Source organism: Mirounga angustirostris, unplaced genomic scaffold, assembly GCF_029215605.1.
Source record: "Mirounga angustirostris isolate CCGP_5_RB_7025 unplaced genomic scaffold, mMirAng1.0.hap1 SCAF_13, whole genome shotgun sequence".
Lineage (NCBI taxonomy): Eukaryota > Metazoa > Chordata > Mammalia > Carnivora > Phocidae > Mirounga > Mirounga angustirostris.
The window spans coordinates 48,303,043-48,308,337 of record NW_026991721.1 but is presented as its reverse complement, the minus strand read 5'-3'; the positions used below and the strand labels follow the sequence as shown (position 1 = coordinate 48,308,337).

Genomic DNA, 5,295 nt, shown 5'->3' with positions numbered 1-5,295 from the left:
AATATTCTGTCCAGAAGCTCTACCCATAAATTTCATTGGTCAGGACTGGCTTACTTAGCCAACTCCTAGGTAAAAGGAAGTAGCAGAGGATTAGTATTTTATGTAGAGACATTGCCAGAGTTCTGATGGTAAGGAGGAAGTAGAAAGGGAAGATATTGGGAAATAATGCAGGTTTCCCAATTGCAGGACTTCTGAAAGCCTCTCATAAGTTAGTGTACATTGAGACACTCCAAGAAAGATATACAGAATTCCCCAAACTTATCTGAATAAGGATAAGCAGTTTATTTATTTTCATATGGAGGAAGACCTCACCAGGGCTGTGTATAGCATCGCTTGTAAAGCACCATTATGAGGAAAGAGTCATCAAAGGATTCTGAACAGGGAAAGAACCTGATCCAATATCACTCTCATAGCAGGATGGCCATGGGCAACAGGAAGATATCTCTTTGTATATCCTATGCTTATGCTATTTCAAGGTGCAAGCTCAGCCCCAGGCACAAGAGGGGGACCAAATATTCCCTAGCATTAGGTTAGGACAGTAAATGCTTTAAAGTTCTCAGAATCTTCTCTCTTAAAATGTATACAATGGTTCAACAATATAAAGAATTAATTGAATAATTGATTCAATTTCCAAGAATCTAAAGAAACTAATTTTCTTTGTCTTAGTTATCTAGATACATTGGAAAGCTTTTAGGAAGACAATACTCTAATCATGATTTTTTTTCCATTAAAGTAGAAAATAACCCTAGAGAACATTGAATGAATCCTTAGTAGTATTTGTTATTATTATTTATTTGAGAGAGAGAGAGTACAAGTGGGGGCGGGCAGACGGGCAGAGGGAGAGGGAGAAGCAGACTCCCCGTGGAGCAGGGAGCCTGATGTGGGACTCTATCCCAGGACCCTGGGATCATGACCTAAGCCGAAGGCAGACGCTTAACTACTGAGCCACCCAGGTGTCCCTCCCAAACTTCTTAATAAGAATTCCTCAGGTGAAACATTTAAACTCTGGCTGTTGGAAGTTAGTTTTCTTACTTTAAAATTTAAATAATGTAACATTGCCTTGAGAAAATATCCAAACCTAGTATCCTAACATTCAAAACCCATTTCTATCCACTTGCTTTCTCCATACTGACCACATTTCTCTTGGTGTCACCTCACTCCCAGAGTCCTACTGAGCCAAGAACAGCCAGTTGTACATATTCTCCCACATCCATGGCCCTAGAGCTCAGCTTCCATGAGGACTTTCTCACTCCCTGCCTTCTTGCCTTAATTGTTCTACCTGCTAGCCATTGTCTTTTTTTATTGACCAATTGACTTCTTAATTTCTTTTGTCTTTCAAAACACTCCTCTCAGAAATAATGTAAACCCTCCCTGTAACCCTGTAAACCCTCTCTCCTTTGAGATTTATATCTAAGTGGATGCACTTAGATGCCCAAGTAGCACTCTTTCTCTGCTTTTGCCTTCCTAACAACACTCATTTTGTCCTCTTCAAATTCTGGTTTCTCTGATTGCCATTCCTTTTTATTTTAGGATGAGGATGTTTGAGTCAGAGTAGAAGGAAGAGATCTCAGCTGGGAAGGTGATATTCTATATTTGTTTATGGGAGATCATGAGGTGCAGTGGTCTGGATTACTGGAGAGACCTAGGTTCAAATCTCAACTATTTAATGGCTGTATAGTCTCTAACAAGTTTCCTTTCCTGAGTTCTAGTTTTCTAGTATTACAGTGAAGATTGTACAGTCACTTTTTTAAGATTACTATAAGGAGTAATTTTTACTAAAGGTCTAGAATTGTTCTTGGCACCTAAAAAGAGAGAGATCTTACACATGGAAGTATGGATAATCACTCTTCTGTGTAGAATACTAGAAGTATTTTCAAAAAAACCCCTGAATCTTATAGATCTTTTAGCTGTAATTAATTTTGCTCATCAATCTTTACATTGCTGTTTAGTCCTTTTTGTATCTGATATATAGACAGATATAAAATTATACCATATGTATCATACATGTATATATAATTGTATATAAATAGATATGTAAATATGTATATCCTATACATGGATATATATGGTCATCTCTTTCTTCCCCCTTCTCTCTCTATAAATATATATATATTTAAAATACATATTTGAAAATATTTAGTATATATATTTAAAACATACATACGTATGTATATGTGTACATATATATGTGTGTGTGTGTGTGTGTGTGTGTGTGTGTTTGGAGATGGTATAGAGAAGTGCACTGTAGTATATGTAGCTCCAGCTCTAGGATGGATGGGGCTGAAATTCCAATTATCTATGGCATCTGTTAGTAGGATAGCCTCAAGCAAGTAACTTAAGACTTCTGAACCTTGTTTTCTCTTTTGAAAGGTTAAGAAGATAGAATGTACCAGCCTGAGTTATTTCTAGGATTTAAGGTGACAATCTACGTGCCATGTGCCTGCAGGTATGTGTGGGTGTGTGCGGTGTGTATTTCCCCTAAGTACAACAGTTCAGTATTCACTACATCAGTGTTTGTGATGGCTTCATATAACTACCACAAATAATAAGAATTGCCTATTTATATCTGTACATTAACTGCCCTGAGGATATTATTTACATTTGTATATACCACGGTACTCTGACAATGCCTATTGTGTATCAAGGATTCGGTTAATTCTTGTGGAAGAAAGCAAAGGAAAAAGAGAGGAATGGAGAGAAGAGAGAAGGACAGCAGGGACAGAAGGGAAGATGACTGCATGAAAGATGGCTCTGAAGCTCATCACAAGGTTGACATGTAGCTAATGGCTCTTTTCCCATCAAATTTGACTGCTAGCTTTTCATGGAAATGTTCCTTTTTAATACCTTTCATGCTTGGCATCCCGACTCACTGTCCCTTCTTCTGAATGCCAACTAGACCTCCGCATGCTTTCATTTTTCTTCTTAAAATATTTGCCACCATTTATAGCATCACCTTCTTTGTCTCGGTCATCTGTTTTTCCAGTTATGACAAGCTCTTGCTAAATCTGTAAATGAGCTCAGAGGATTCCTTCCTTCAGGATAATTCTTCATCTTCCTCCCTCTGCTTGCACTTCATGCTAGAATTGCTTATGCCCTGTCTACACGTTATTTTTCTTTTCAAGCAAGCTGAGCAAGAGACCAAAGGAGCTATTTAACATGAAGGAGTAAAGCCATTTTGTGATCTATTGGAAATCTTTGACTAAAAGTGATAGTAATAATAACTCCATGAGTAAAATGAGAGCTACATGCTAGGTATCATATTGGACCTTTTATATACTGTTATGGGGTGAATTGTGTCCCCATAAAATTCATATGTTGAAGTCCTAACCTCTAGTACTTCAAAATGTGACAGTATTTGGAGATAGAGTCTTTACAGAGGTAATTAATGTAAAATGAAGTTGTAAAGGTAGGCTCTAACCTAATATGACTCATGTCTTTGTAGGAAGAGGAGATAAGGACACAGACATGCACAGAGAAAAAGACCATGGGAAGACAGATGGAGAGAATGGCCATTTAAAAGCCAAGGAGAGGGATTTTAGAAGAAATCAACTCTGTTGACACCCTGATCTTAGAATTCTAATCTCCAGAACTATGCGGAAATAAATTTCTGTTGTTTCAGCCCCCAGGCTGTGGTACTTTGTTATAGCAGCCCTAGAAAACTAATACGTACACTTCATTCTATTTGTTTCCGACAGCATCCTATAGAGAACAAATAAGTATCATCCTCCCCTTTTTACAGAAGGAGAAAGTAAGGCTCAAAAATAACATCTGAAGGGGGGCGCCTGGGTGGCTCAGTTGGTTAAGCGACTGCCTTCGGCTCAGGTCATGATCCTGGAGTCCTGGGATCGAGTCCCGCATCGGGCTCCCTGCTCAGCAGGGAGTCTGCTTCTCCCTCTGACCCTCCTCCCTCTCATGCTCTCTCTATCTCATTCTCTCTCTCAGATAAATAAATAAAATCTTAAAAAAAAAAAAGAAAAAAAAACATCTAAAGGATGCCATTCGAAGCAGAACATTCACCCACTTATGAATGTAATTAAATAGCAACTAGAAGCAACAAGAATCTGAAACAATATGTTTGTAGCCCGATCCTCATATATTAAATATGCATTCTAGTTCCCTGTGTTATTTACTAAACTGATTCTAATTGTCTATTTTGTGCCAGGCTTTGTGATCTGTGCTGAGGATCCAGAGAGAACTAAAACACAGTTCCTGCCCTGCAGAAGCTCTTGGCCTTTTAGAGAAGATGCACACAAAATACATTCATTCATTCAATATACTGTATTGGATATATTCACTACATCTAATTGTCACAAGTCTAGAAATAGACATGCGTAACTCTGCTGAGGAGAAATAAAAGCCTTACAAGTGGACATGTGGGCCTGCAGCCCTACAGTTGCAGTCATGCTCCCCAAGTTCTCGTGGCCCTGCCAGCCCCTCCCAGATGGCTTCCCAGAATTTCGACCCAGCCTCCACCAGCATTGCCACCACCCACAAAGGAGCCAGAGCACTGCCCACTCCAAGGGCATGGAGCTACAGCTGGAGCTGAGGATGTCTGGTAACCAAGGAATTTCCATCTCCCCTGAATCAGACAACCTTTTCAAATGGGTGGGGGCCATCCACAGAGCAGATGGCACCATATATGGAGATCTGAGGCATAAGCTCTCCCCGGAGTTCCACAGTGGCTACCCTTAAAACACATCCACAGTGCAATTCCTCACATCCCACTACCACCCCAACATGCCCACCCAGGGTGACATCTGCCTGGACATCCTGGAGGACAAGTGGCACCCTGTAGAAATGTCAGGACCATCCTGCTATCCATCCAGAGCCTGCTGGGAGAACCCAACATTCATAGCCCTTTGAACACACATGCTGCTGAGTTCTGGGGAAAAAACAAACAAAAAAAACCACAACCTTTAAAAAGTATCTGCAAGAAACCTACTCAAAGCAGGTCTCCAGCCAAGAATGCTGACTTGTCCAGCATCTCTCCTTGTGTTGTCTTTTTAGCTTTTCCTCAGATGATCTGTCCTTTCCTTTATTTCTATATAGGACTGTATCTTAACCTGTGCTGTCATTTTTGTTTTCTGTTTTTTTTTTTTTTTTTTAAATCAAGTTTCCAGTTGAACCCTTGTGATAAATAATACTAAATAAATACATTCTGGGATTTAAAAAAATAAAATAAAAGGCCTTACAGATAAAATAATGACTCATCTGAGCCTTGAAGCATGAGGTGGTGTGAGAGAACAATGGCTGATGGCTTCTCAAATGGAGAAAAGGACCTATGTTAGTGTTTTG

At 39.5% G+C, this 5,295-nt stretch overlaps 1 pseudogene; it reads left to right on the top strand.

Annotated features, from left to right (window-relative positions):
• The first annotated feature begins 4,441 nt into the window (after positions 1 to 4,441).
• Positions 4,442 to 4,972, top strand: LOC123856519 (ubiquitin-conjugating enzyme E2 C-like; annotated as a pseudogene).
• Positions 4,973 to 5,295: the final 323 nt, after the last annotated feature.